This window comes from Gossypium arboreum, chromosome 10 (assembly GCF_025698485.1).
Source record: "Gossypium arboreum isolate Shixiya-1 chromosome 10, ASM2569848v2, whole genome shotgun sequence".
In the NCBI taxonomy this organism is placed as follows: Eukaryota; Viridiplantae; Streptophyta; class Magnoliopsida; order Malvales; family Malvaceae; genus Gossypium; species Gossypium arboreum.
Genome location: NC_069079.1, coordinates 104634912 through 104650668, shown reverse-complemented (window position 1 = coordinate 104650668; position 15757 = coordinate 104634912).

Below are 15757 nucleotides of genomic sequence, written 5' to 3'. Positions count from 1 at the left end.
GAGTCTAGCTATACATGCCATAGTTGTATATTGATAGTGTGACGACTCCTGACGATTATAAATTATGTTTTTCATATAGTAAATGGATCCTGACGTAGCTACAGAGATGATGTAGAAAGTAATATGCCAGCTCCAACTGAAGGGACTGCACCAGTAGACAGTGAGCCCGTGACACTGAGTCAGGGCGGAAGGGCTAGAGAGGCTTACCTCCACATGATGGACGCTTGGTACACAGAGTTTGTTCATGCGAATCTAAACACTCCACCTCCCCCACCTCCTCTAATACCTCAATATGCCCCTGTAGCTCCTCAAGGAGTGGATTTGGTTAGGAGAGAGAAACCCCAGTAGTTAAGATGCGAAAGCAAGGGGCCGAGGAATTTCAGGCTAAGATTGATGATGACCCGAAGAGAGCAGAATTTTGGTTAGAAATACCATTAGGGTATTTGATTAGTTATCGTGCATGCCTGAGAAGTGTGTGAAGTACGTAGTGTCACTCCTACGAGATGCAGCCTATCAATAGTGGAACACCCTTGCATCGGTTGTATCAAGGGAAAGGATTACATGGGAGTTCTTCTAGAAGGAGTTTCGGAAGAAGTACATTAGTCAGAGGTTTATAGACCAAAAAAGAAAAGATTTTTTAGAACTGAAGCAGGGCTGTAGAATGGTGACTGAGCACGAACATGAGTTTGTGAGACTTAAAAAATATGCACAGGAGTGTGTATCTACAGAAGCCATTATGTACAAGAGGTTTGAAGATGGTTTGAATGAAGACATTCGTCTATTAGTTGGAATCTTGGAGATAAAGGAATTTTTGGCGCTTGTGAAGAGAGCATGTAAGGTCGAGGAATTGGCCAAAAAGAAGAGAAGAGCTAACATCGAGTCCCGAGACTCAAGGAAAAGACAAATCGGGAAATCACAGCAGACCTCATCTAAGAGACCAAGAGAGTTTCCCACCCGATCAAACGCATCAGTGGGGTTCTCGAATAAGAGCAAGAATAAGCAACATACGATGTCTATAGCCCAAACCACTTTTGTTGCGAGTGTTGGTAATGCTCGGCCAAACAAGCCGGAGTGTTCACAATGTGGTAGACGTCATTTCGGCGAATGCTGAGTGAATGAAAGAGGTTGCTTCAAATATGGATCTTTAGACCATTTCATCCAAGACTGCCCTAAATTAGATGAGAAAGAGAAAAAGCAAGACGTGAGGGCGAGTAGTGCTCCTACGAGGGGTAGACCACAGAAGAACCTGGGCAGTGGGGCTAGCAGTAGAGGTGCCCCTAAAGATTTAGCTGTGAGGTCCAAGGGCCGTGCGCCTGCAAAGACTTATGCTATTCAGGCTCGCGAAGAGACATCTTCACCAGATGTGATTACGTGTACTTTTTCCCTTCAAGATATCTCTGTTATTGCTTTGATTGATCCGGGGTCTACTCATTCCTATGTATGCATGAAATTAGTACCCAGTATGAATATGCCTATTGAGTCCACTGAATTTGTGATAAAAGTGTCAAACCCGTTAGGTAGGCATGTGATAGTTGATAACTTGTGTAGAGATTGTCCTTTGATGATTAGAGGTTATTGTTTTTCGGCTAACCTCATACTACTATCGTTTGATGAATTTGACCTAATTCTTGGCATGGATTGGTTAATTGCTCATAATGTGATAGTGAATTGTGGTAGCAAGTTCATTAAAATGAAATATGAGAATGGGGATATTCTTTGAGTTGAATCAAGTGAACCGGATAACTCACTAGTACTAATTTTATCTTTGATTGCTGAGAAATATTTGAGAAAAAGGTAGAGTCCTACCTAGTGTTTGTGTTGAACACCAAAGAGTCGGAAGTGAAAATTAAGATAGTGCCGGTGGTATGTGAGTATCTGGATGTGTTTTTAGAAGAGTTGCCCAGATTACCTCCAACTAGAGAAACTGAGTTTGGTATCGAGTTGGTCCCTGGTACGACACCTATCTCTTTTGTTTCGGATAGAATGGCTCTAACGGAGTTAAAGGAGTTAAAGGTTTATTTACAAGAGTTAACGGATAAAGGTTTTGCAAGATTGAGTTATTCCCCGTGGAGTGCTTCGGTACTTTTTGTGAAAAAGAAAGACGGTCGATGAGATTGTGCATAGACTATCGATAGCTCAACAAGGTAACCATGAAGAACAAGTATCTCTTGCCAAGGATCGATGATCTGTTCGATCAGTTGAGAGGAGCCATCGTGTTTTCTAAGATAGACTTAAGGTCAGGTTATTATTAGCTAAGGGTTAAGGAGCAAGATGTACCCAAAACCTCATTTAGGACGAGGTATGGGCACTATGAGTTTTTTGTTATGCCCTTTGGTTTAATGAATGCCCCTGCGGTGTTTATGGATTTGATGAACCGTATTTTTCAGCCGTATTTGGATAAGTTCATAGTGGTCTTTATTGACGATATACTGATTTACTCACGTGATGAAAATAAACACGTGGAGCATCTGAGAACGGTTTTACAAGCCTTGAGAGATAAGTAGTTGTACGCTGAGTTCAGTAAGAGTGAATTTTGGCTTAAGGAGGTCAGATTCCTAGGACACATCGTGTTGGGAGATGGAATTATAGTTGATCCGAATAAGATCTCGGCTATTGTTGAGTGGAAACTATCAAGGAATGTGACAGAGATTCGAAGCTTTCTGGGTTTAGCTGGGTACTACAAAAGATTCGTGAATGGATTCTCCATGATAGCTAATTCGATGACAAGATTGTTACAAATGGATGTCAAGTTCGAATGGACAGAGAAGTGCCAGCAGAGTTTTGAGAAATTAAAGGCTTTGTTGACTGAGGCCCCGGTTTTAGTGAAACCAGAATCGGGGAAAGAATTCATGGTGTATAGCGACGCCTCCTTAAATGGATTGGGGTGCATGCTCATGCAAGAAGGCAAAGTGGTTGCATATGCCTTGAGACAACTTAAGCCGCAGAAGAGAAATTACCTTACCTATGATTTAGAGCTAATAGCGATAATATTCGCATTAAAAATTTGTAGACACCATTTGTATGGTGAGAGATGTTGGATATTTACTGACCATAAAAGTCTAAAGTATTTGATGACTCAGAAAGATCTAAATTTACGACAAAGGAGATGTTTGGAGTTGATAAAAGACTATGGGTTGATAATAGACTATCACCGGGGAAGGTGAATGTAGTCGTCGACACTTTGAGTAGAAAGTCATTGTTTGCCTTGAGGGTTATGAATGCTCAGTTGGCCGTGACTAGTGATGGTTCAGTACTGGCAGAGTTGAAAGCTAGACCGATGTTCCTGCAAGAGATTTGTGAAGCTCAAAAAGGTGATAAGGAATTGCAAGCTAAGATGGCTCAGTGTGAAATGGGAAATGAATCAAAGTTTAGTATTAGTACCGATGGTTGCATGAAGTTCTAAAACAGAATTTTTGTACCCAAGGACAGTGAGCTTATTCAGAGTATTTTACGAGATGCACATCATAGTTGTTTTTCTATCCATCCGAGTAGTGTGGAAATGTATAACGACTTGAAAAAAATGTACTGGTGGTCGGGGATGAAAAGAGACATTTCTGAATTTGTTTCTAGGTGTCTAGTTTGTTAGCAAGTGAAGGCTGAACACCAAGTACCTTCGGTTTGCTTCAACTTGTGATGGTTCCCAAGACCGAGTAATTATGGATTTTGTGTCAGGGCTGCCTTTGATGCCAAATAAAAAGGATTCCATTTGGGTCGTTGTTGATAGACTTACCAAGTCAGCACATTTTATACCGGTGTGTACCGACTACTCCCTTGAGAAATTAGCTGATTTTTATGTTTCAGAGCTAGTGAGACTTCATGGGGTACCCTTGTCGATTATCTTAGATAGGGATCTGAGGTTTACCTCGAGACTTTGGAAGAAGTTGCAAGAGGTATTGGGAATGAAACTGAATTTTAGTATAGCATTTCACCCGCAAACCGACGGTCAGTCGGAGAGAGTCATTCAAATCTTAGAAGATATGTTGCGATGTTGTGTTCTTGAGTTCCCAAGGCAGCTGGGAAAAGTATTTGCTGCTAGTTGTATTTGTCTATAACAACAGTTATCAGTCAAGTCTGAAAATGGTGTCTTATGAGGCTTTGTATGGGTGTAAGTGTCGAACACCCTTGTATTGGACCGAGCTAAGAGAGAATCAGATACACGGAGTTGACTTTGTTAAAGAGGCTAAAGAAAAAGTTAAGGTGATTCGCGACTGTCTGAAGGCCACTTCAGATAGACAGAAATCTTAAGCGGATTTGAAACAGAAAGAGATCGAGTTTCAAGTTAGGGATAAAGTATTTTTGAAAGTATCTCCGTGGAAGAAGGTTCTTCGATTCGGAAGGAAAGACAAATTAAGTCCACGGTTTATTGGACCTTATGAGGTTACCGAGAGAATTGGACCGGTAGCATACCGATTGGCCTTGCCCTCAGAATTAGAAAAGTTTCACGACATGTTTCATTTGTCCATGTTACGTCGATATAGATCGGATCCTTTACATGTGATCGCGCCAACAGAGGTTAAGATTAGCCCCGACATGACTTGTGGCGAAGAGCCGGTTAAAATTTTGGCTCGAGAGGTTAAACAATTATGGAATAAAATTATAGCCCTTTTGAAAGTTTTGTGGCGTAGACATAGAGTCAAGGAAGCCACATGGAACCTGAGGAGACCATAAGAGACCAATACCCAAACTTATTCGCCGGTAAGATTTTTGGGGACGAAAATCCTAAGGGTGAGAATTGTAATAGCCCGATCTTCGGCTTAGTCGAAACAGTGGTTTTAAGACCACCAATCTAAAGTTGAAAAAAGTATTTTATTATTATTTTAGAGTTATATCACGTTCATATTAGTGTGTGAAAAATTTGGTGAAGTAATTTTAGCGTTTGTAAGCTTAATTGCAAAAAAGGACTAAATCGCATAAAGTGCAAAAGTCCTATTTAGATAGCTAAAGGCATCAAATAGTCATGGAGCATTAAATTAGAGGTATTTTTTGAGAAAATAGACCAATATTATATTAGTGGCCTGACATGGAGCCTTAAATTAAGGGATGGTCAAATGTTAGGTGACAAAAAGGATAAAATAATAATAAACCTAAAGATAGCTATCATCTTTCTCAATTCCCTCTCTTCACCATAGAAAATATTAGCCATTATAGATTTCTTGGAACTTCAAAATTTTAGCAACTTAAAACCTTTGCAAGTAAGTGATTCTGGGGGCTTTTCTTTAATATTTTTGCACTTTTGAGGTCCTTGTAGCATAAGCTTTCTAATAAGGGGACTATTTTGCAAAATGTTTGAAAGTCTAGAGTTTTTTCATGATAATAGACATGTTGATTTCTGAAATTTTATGGAAGAATATGAGTTATGGTTGTGAAATAAATAACTTTTGTGAAGAAATTTTCATGTAAACCTTAACTAGGGACCATTTTTCTTAAGTTCAAAAATTAGATGGTAAACGTGAGAAATAATGGAAATTTTGGGTTGCTATAAGAGTAAAAAGGGTTCAAATAAGCTTAAGATATAAATAAATTCAATAAAAATTGATTTTCGAAACTAGGGGTAAAATGGTCATTTTGCCCAATTATAAATTGTTGAGTACCTAGATCATTAAAATTATTAAATTTGTGAATTTTTATCATTATAGATCAAGAATTGCAAAATCTGGGTTTAGACCGAGGAAAAGTAAAACAAGTGGACTAAGCAGAACGAGTAGTCTACATTTTGTATAACGAGGTAAGTTGTATGTAAAAAATACAACTATGTTGTTATTATATGTGTTTAATTTTATATGGAATAAATCACTTATTTGTGGAAATAACTATGTATGATGAAAATTGAGATAGTAGAACTCCTGTTGAACCTTAGGAAATAAATCGGTTATTCAAGCCATGACACTCGGGTCATTTGTGTGCTAGTGTAAGACATGTCTGGGACATGCATTGGCCACATTATGAGAGCTAGTGTAATACCATGTCTGGGACATGGCATCGGCATTAAGATGAGATCTAGTGTGAGACATGTCTGGGACATGTATTGGCTACAAAATGTGTTAGTGTAAGACCATGTCTGGGACATGGCATCGGCACGGATATGTGAGAGTCAATGTAACACCATGTCTAGGACATGGCATCGACTTGATGGATGAGCCAGTGTAAGACCATGTTTAGGACATAGCATCAGCACTATACCCTATGTTTGAGGCTTAGTGAATATCCGATAGTATTTCAAATGGTTCAACGGCGAGAGTTATAGTTTAAGTTAAACGAGAAAAATATAACCATGTTGTGAGTGGTACATGTACCTATTTGAAATGTATGAGATGTGAGCTTAGTATATGCTATGTGAATGGTATTGGATAGTGATGAGTAAGTTGTACTTATACCTATTTTTGTATCATGAGTATGATGAAGATTGGTAAAGTTGTCATTATATTTATTTTCATGCAACTTACTAAGTTTTATGCTTACCCTATTTCTTTCCATTTTCTTATAGTGCCGCCTAATTAGCTCATGGATCAACGGATGTCAGAGACATAGATCACACTATCAATCAAAGCACTTGGTATAGTTAGATTTATTTATTTTGATTATGGCATGTATAGGACCCTAACTTTAGAATTTTGTGTCATTGTTAATCGGCCAAATGTGTTGGCTTATTTTAGCATTTTGATTCATTTAGCCACGGAAATGGCTAAAGTTGAAAGTTGTTATATGAATACAAGAGGTTATTTCATGAATAGGTAATTTCTTGGTTGCTTTAATGAATATGAAATGTGTAAAGGCCTTAGATGTGGTTGTTGGATTGGGGAATCATATTATGATGATATTTAGCATGATGGATGTTGTTATTTTTTGTTTCAGGGTGGCAAAGGGCTTGGTAAATAGCCCTATTTTGTCTACAGGAGTAGACACACGGGCGTGTGTCTAGGCCGTGTGTGACACACGCTAGCCCCATGGGCATGTTGTCCGGCCGTGTGTCCTCTGCACGTAAAAATTTCAAGTTAGTATGCATGGTAGTAAACACATGGGCAGAGACAAGGCTGTGTATTTCAGCCGTGTGAAGGACACGGTCTAACACACGGGTGTGTGCCTTGGCCATGTGACCATTATGGATTGTTGATGTCAGAAAGAGAATGTCAAGATTTTTTAGCCACGGGCTGGGACACGGGCGTGTCATGGTCATGTGAGGGACACGAGCTATGGACACGAACGTGTGTCAGGCCATGTGAAAACCCTTGTAGGTTTGAATTTAGAATTTAATTCATGCGGGCATGGGACACAGGCGTGTCCCTAGAGGCTTAGGTCGTGTGTGTCAAACGGGCCATCAGCACGGCCGTGTTATAATGAACACACGGGCGTGTTACCCTTCCACACGGATGTGTGCCCTATTTCAAGAGTCACTTTTTTAAGTCGGTTTAAGGACCCGAGTTGTTTCTGAATGGTTTCCAATGAGAGTTTGAGGCCTCGTAGGCCCACATTAAGAAGTTTAATCAAGGTTAGAAAAAGTTTTATATTTGATCAAGTCTTGGTGACTCGGAAATAATTGTATGCATGTAGTTAAGTATGGTAATGCCTTGTGCCTGGTCCCAGCCTCGGACTCGGGTAAAAGGTGTTACAGCTTGTATAGCTAGACTTGTACACATGCTACGTTAGTCCAAGAATCGACTAAACTATAACTCTGATACCACTAAATGTAACACCCTTACCCCGTATCCGACACCAGGACAGGGTTCGAAGCGTAACTGGACTCGAACATAAACATCCATACAAAACTGGGCAATAAAATTTTGCCCAAATTAAAATCATTCATTAACATAAATATCATCCCTTATATGGGCCCACGAGGCCTAAAGCATTGGGTGTGGTTCGGGACTAAACTGAGAACTTTTGGAACTTATGTAACACTTAGAAAATTTCTTATTTTGGAGGGTTACATGCCTGTGTGGGTAGGAAGTATGGTTACACACGCACGTGTGGCTTTGGACACACCCGTGTCCTCAGACCGTGTAACTCTCTGTTTATGACATTATCAACAAAATAGGGTTACATGACCAAGTCACACTCTCGTGTGCTTAGGCCGTGTGGTGAATTAAATTCCAAAAATTAGGTGCAGACTTCACACAGCCAGGGCACACGCCTATGTCCTGAGGTCGTTTCCTTCACACAGCTGAGACACACGGCTGTGTCTTTGCCCGTGTGTTTACTACTGGGTATCCTGTTTTACCTTATTAGGGTACAGGGGACACACGACCGGAACACACGCCAATAGAGTAGACCGTGTGTCACACACGACATAGACACATGCACGTGTGTGTACCCATGTGGACAACTTTAAAGCTATTTTCCAAGCCAATTTCCACCCTTATTTGCACAAACACATACATGATTTTAAGGGCACTTAACATGGCATAATTGAGCACTTAAACATACACAAGCAAAACATGATTATGGCATTATCATGTTAGCTTATAATGCACAAGACACCATGCTTTATCAAGCCCTTCTTACCAATTCTCATTAAGTCATGGTTATCATCAATTAAACAAATCCCAATTAAATCTTCAAGCATTCAAAGCCACAACACATCTCATCACATACACACAACCACTAACCATATCACAATTGTATGGGCACATGTATGCTTGAATAAATATACTTACAACCCAATAATCATTATAAGCCATATCTTATGGCCTTATACAAAATGAATCAAATATCATTATAAGCCAACACAAAACCAATATGACATATAACAAAATGACCAAGTCCCTATACATGCCATACTCAAAATGTTAAGACTATTTATACCCAAATGTCCAATTGACAGTGTGATCGAGTCTCCGACGTCCTTTGATTCCCAAGCTAGCTTGGCGATACTATAAGAAATGGAAAAGAGAGGGGAGTAAGCATAAAGCTTAGTAAGTTCACCTGCAAATAAATAGCAACATAATCGTGAATATTATACAATTAACATAACATAATTTACATATATGTCATCATAGTTTCATAGGCATAACTTACTCATTTTCAATCTTACCAAAAGTTCATCACATACCGAGCTCATTTATATGATTTTTTCGTACATATCTGTACCAACTCGTAACACATTCTCATAATACCTCATCATTGACTTTCTTGTCAAATAACTCACTGATTTACCAGTCGAACACTTGGAATACTATCGGATACACAGAAAGCTTGCACATAGTGCTTCATATGTAGCTACATGCTACCTCATATCACATATCACACATTGCTCGCTCTCGATCTAATCATTAGCCTACTCACACAAGCTGGCAGTCAGGACGTAACTACACGGGCTGCTTACGCAAGCTGACAGGTACCTGCAACACATGTCGGGCTACCCAGCCACCGGTAGACGTGCTAGACCAGCACCCAGATCACATTACATACATCACATAATCTCATTAGCTCATAATCACATAGTTCCTAGTGACATGTCACTCGTATCCTAATCTATTCCGAAGGTTCAAACGGGATTTTCTCGATGTCACATCTTCGTCGAACTCGTTCACAATGTCATTCTCATTGACCATAATATCATTCATACGCTTATTATAACAATTAAACGTAGAAATTAATACATTAATAAAGTATTAAAACATGTTACAACATTGCATTATTTACTTATGAACTTACCTCGGTACAAAAATAGTAAAAACGGATCTCATCGTTGTACACTTTGTTTTTCCACTGATCAAGGTCCGTTCCTCGTTTTTCTTGCTCTATAATACCAATTTTAGCTTATTTAATACAGACATTATTCAATTTAGTTCATAACTTATACTTTGACAAAATTACCTTTTTACCCTTAAACTTTTACATATTCACAAATTAGTCCTTAGGCCGTAAAATGAAATGTACTCATTTTCTTTATTACTCGAGCCTAGTTGACCCACACACATGCTTATATTAGCCCATATTTTTCATCAAAATTAGATTTTTACTACACATTTTACATATTTTACAAATAAGTCCTTTTTATGCATTTCTATCAAAAATCACTTAGTAAAAGATGTCAAACACACATCAAACTTTCATAATCTACCATGAAACATCAAGATTCATGCATGTCACACATGGGTAGATTTTTGAACATGAACCCTAGCTCAAATAAACTGTAGAAATAGCTAGATCGGTTGATGACAACTTAAAAAATACAAGGAACATTAAAAATAGGGCTAGGATGCACTTACTATTGAGCTTGAAAGGGTGAACAAAACCCTAGCTACGGCTCCTTAGAAATTTCGGCAATAGGGGAGGAAGATGGACACAATTTTTGACTTATTTTCCCTTTTTATTCTTTTATTAACCAAATGACAAAATTGCCCTTAAGGCCTTTCTTTGAAAATTTACCTACCCATGCCTATTTTTGTCCATAAAAAAAAGAAATTGGGAAAATTACTATTTAAGGACCACTAATTAATAATCCATGGCAATATCATGCTTAAAACTTCTAGAACTCACATTTTTTAACTTTTGCAATTTAGTCCTAGAAGTTAAATTGGACACTTATTCACAAAATTTCTTTATGAAACTTTCACACAATCATGCAAACATGCCATAGACTTCAAAATATTTATAAAATAATTATTTCTACTTTGGATTTGTGGTCTCAAAACCACTATTTTGACTAGATCCTAATTTGAGATGTTACAAAAATAATAAGCAAGTCTCACCATCCATTTACCATTCCAATTAAATGACATAATATGCAACAATGTATTAATCTCAAGCTAATATAAATTTAGTTACATACTTAATCATTAACTCACAAATTCCTTTGGCTCATTGCTCGTATAGTTTTCTGAACATACCTGTACCGATATGTATCTATTTCTCACCATTTCACATCTTCAATATACCCGTCGAACCATTTGAAATAAAAGTCGGATACTCGAAAGTCTCACACCCTGATTTCCAATATCATGGACCAACGCCAAATCAATGAAGCTCGCACCCGAAGTGCTAATATCATGGCTCGAAGCTAAATCAATGAAGCTCGCACTTGAAGTGCTAATATCATGGCCCAAATCCAAATCAATGTAACTCACACCCAAAGTGCTAATATCATCTCCCGAAGCCAAATCAATGTAACTCGTAATGACATGTCCTTCGTATCCTCATTTATTCCTGAGGTTCAACCGGGATTTCTATTGTCGAATCTTCATCGAATGTGTTCGCAAGTTCGTAATTCACAATTCATGCGATATCAAAACATTTAAAACACAAATATAGCAATGCTTATTACATACAAACTTACATCGAACGCAAAAATGGCAAAATAGGTCGATTAGTCAAGTACTTTGATTTTACCCCGATCTAGATCCAAATTTTGCTTTTCTTGATCTATATGTAATCAAAATCAACTTATTTAATTACCTCTATATTAAATCTAGTCCAAAATTCACATTAAGGCACTTTTACACATTTGCCCCTAACGTTTCACATTTTTACAATTTAGTCATTATTTCATAAAATTACAAATTCATGCAATTTAACAACAACCCATGCTAAGAGAATTTCAATTAGGTCCCTAGCAGCCCATATTTTTCATTTATTTCACATTTTAACCACAAAGTTTCCACATTTCACAATTTAATCCCTAATTTGCATTTTTACTAAAAATCACTTAACAAAACTTGTATAACTATCATCAATCATTCATAATCTATCATCAAACATCAAAATACATGCTTATTCATCAACAGAAACATCCTAAATCTTTAATAGTTTTACAAAATAGTCCTTGGGCTAGCTAGACCTAGCTGCAACGATCTCAAAAACATAAAAATCATTAAAAACGAGACAAAAATCATACCTTAATTAGCTATACAACCTGGCCGAATGAAAACCTAAATATGGCTATTCTTGTCTTTAATTTTCGACTAAGGAAGATGATAATGGATGAAAATTTTGTTTTATTTTACTTATTTTAACTTTAATTTACAAATACCATAATTAACCTTTAAAAATAATTCAATTTACAGCATTACCATTCCACTATCATCCTGTAACACCCCGAACCCGAGACCATCGCCGGTGTCGGACGCGAGGGGTTAACGAGCTAAATCCTCTTAAAGCACCGACCAATTTGGCATTTCCAGACAGGCTGGAAAACTGCGTCACTGTCGCCTTAAAAATCATATCTCGAGTTTCAAAACTCGGAAACTGATTCCGTAAATTTTCCCTGAATTTAGACTCATATATCCTTCCATGGATTTATTTCTAGAATTTTTGGTCGGGCCAATTGGTACAGTTTATTAGTTAATGTCACCCATGTTACAGGGATCGACTGCTCTGACCTTCGCGCGCTACAACTTCAATATCTCTCTGTACAGGGCTTTAATACTGGTGCCGTTTGTTTCTAATGAAACTAGACTCAAAATGGAATCTGCACATATAAGGCATGACTTCTAATTCTTTCTGGATAATTTATAATAAATTTTTAAAGTCGCGACAGGGGACCCAGAAACCGTTCTGGCCCTATCTCACAATAACTTTAATATCTCTTAACATGTAACTTCTATGACCGTTTCGTTTCTTCCATATGAAAGTAGACTCATCAAGGTTCAATTACATAACTTATTCACTATTTAATACCATTCCTACAAATTTTGGTGATTTTTCAAAACCACACCACTGCTGCTGCCAGCATCTGTTTTCAAGGTAACCTTTACCTATTTCATGATTTCCACGATTCAATTGGCCCTTTTTGCATACATAGCATAAAGTGTGATCATGATTAACCATTCCAATGGCTAATCTTTTCAAAACAATTCCATACCCCATAATGATCATCATACAAACGATTATAGAATCATACTAAAAGCGTATATAAGCCATTTTAGCATGGCTATCCAAGCTTACACAAAACCGAAAGGTACATGACCTTCAACAATAGGGTAGTCCTATACATGCCATTTCAAAGTTTAACCAAAATTATACCAAAATGGAGGCTTTGATAGTGTAGATGACTTGACTTTAATGATCCCGAATCCGATCGCTAACGAGCAAAATCTATAAAACAGAGAGCCAAAGCAACGGGGTAAGCATTTTTATGCTTAGTAAGTCTCAAACAATAAAATCAGCTTTAACTAAAGCATTACATTCACATAGCCAAATGAATCATTTCATTAATACACATTCACATAATCATACTTACTTCACACTTCATCATTATATACTTTCACAAGATATCAACCAATTCAATAGCTGAAAACTCGTTAGTCGATTGAGCGAATGTTACTCAAACATATCGACTTTTCCAATGCACATATAAACATACCTTATCCTTTGGGCTTTTCGGCGTACTAATTAAATTTATTACAGCAACCAACGCTCACCTCCAGCCCAAGCTTCTTGAATCTGACCGGATATAACCACATGCACGAATGCCTTGGTCTTAGCCCGATAGAACGACTTGCACAAATGCCTTGGTATTAGCCCGGATTTAACAACTTCATACGAATGCCTTGGTCTTAGCCCATTTAACAACTTCATACGAATGCCTTGGTCTTAGCCGGATGTAGTCACTAGCACAATTGCCTTGGTCTTAACCGGATATAATTACCAGCGTAAATGTCTTGGGACTTAGCAGGATATCATTCAATTGCTCATGCACACACATACATCAATAATCATTACACATCCATGTTTCATTTTCGTTACTAAGGCCCAAACACAAATATATCACTAGCATAATCACCTTGGGACTTAGCAGGGTATCATTCAAATACTCATACACACATAATTCAATAATCATTACACATCCATATTTCATTTCACATAATTGAGTAGGGTCATTTCTTGAGGACTTACCTCGGATGTTGTCGAACAACTTCAACGGCTATTCGATCACTTTTTCCTTCCCTTTATCGGATTTAGCTCCCTTTGCTCTTGAGCTTAACGAATACAAGTAGAAGTATTCAATATTTTTCTCAATAATGTTCACTAGTCAATCACATTCGCATCTCATATCATCTCACTTTATTATAATTTATCATTCAACCTTTGAACCAAAACGCCATTATATGGCCACATATACATACATCCATATATTTAAGCTCAAGAATTTTAACATAACATCAAGTGCTCAAATTACTCATGTGGCCGATTATACATGGTCATAAATACACAAAATCAAAAATAATTTCAAGGTTTTTCACACTATACATGTACTAGGCGAATGTACATGCAAATTTCACAACATTCTTCAACAAATTTCTTCTTTAAGCAGACATATTTATCACTTTCTTCATAACCAAAATATCATGTGCAAACATATATACACATATATGTGCAAGGCAATTTCAAGGTGTCCATAACCATCCAAAACACAAATTTTAACTAACATGCAAGAAGCATAAACCATGCTCATGAATGCTTCATGGCGAATACATCACAATCATGCCCTTTCAACTTTGGTCATGGTTAAATAAAAAACTCAATGTCTTACTCAAGATTGCTACAAAGAAATTTCAAGAGTAGACAATCCATCATTGCATGCATCATTAGCAAGCTTCACATTTAGCATGCAATGGCTTTAACACAATAACAACTTTGGTCAAACACCATTTCCATGGCATAACAAGGATTTGAACCATGGCTAACATGAACATCAAGTTAGCAACTAAAACATGCATGAATCTCATGACACAACCTCATACATACCTTAATCTTGATGCAAGTTTAGCCAAATCTCCTTCTAGATCTCTTCTAAACCAAAATGGAGCAAAATCCTATCTTCTTCCTTAGTATGTTCGGCCAAAAGGAGAGAACAAAGATGAACAGTTTTTTTTTTGTTTTTCCTTCACTTGCACGGCAATGGGGGAAAGGATGCTACACTCACACACACATTTTTTTTTGTTTCTCTTCCCACATCTAATTATTTCATCATTTAATACATCATGCATTAACAAAACATGTCATAACATGTTTTCTTTGCCCATAATTCCTTGCCATGGCCGGCCACCACCTATAAAAAGGGGAATTTGACATGCAAGTCCATTGTTTTGCATGCAAGCTTTAATTAGTCATCACACATTTCCCTATCGTACTTTCAAAATTCACTACTAAGTCCCTTCTAGTGAAATTCACCTTTATAACACTAAATCAATCATCAAAAAATGTCACACATGAGCACACACATATTATAGGCATCAAAATAAATTTTAAATTATTTTTATGCCTCGGTTTTAATGGTCCCGAAACCACATTCCGACTAGGGTCAATTTTGGGTGTCACAACTCTCCCCACTTAAGAAATTTTCGTCCCGAAAATCTTACCGTAAATAGGGTTGGGTATCGCTCTTTCATAGAGTTCTCGCTTCCCAAGTAGCTTCTTCTATCCCGTATTTGAGCCATAACACTTTCACTAGCGGAACCCGCTTGTTTCATAACTCTTTCACTTCACGTGATAGGATCTGAATCGGTTCTTCCTCATAACTCATATTGGCTTGAATTTCAACCTCCGATGGACTAATCACGTGCGATGGATCAGATCTATAGCGTCGAAGCATCGAAACATGAAAGACATTGTGAATCTTTTCGAGTTCGAGGCAAAATCGGACGATATGCCATTTGGACCGACTCGCTTCGGATATCTCATATGGCCCAATGAACCTCGGGCTCAACTTGCCCTTACGGTAGAATCTGAGTATCTTTTCCAAGGTGAAACCTTGAGAAACACTTTATCTCCCACGATGTTCGATGTCTTTACGCTTGGATCCGCGTCGACTTGACGA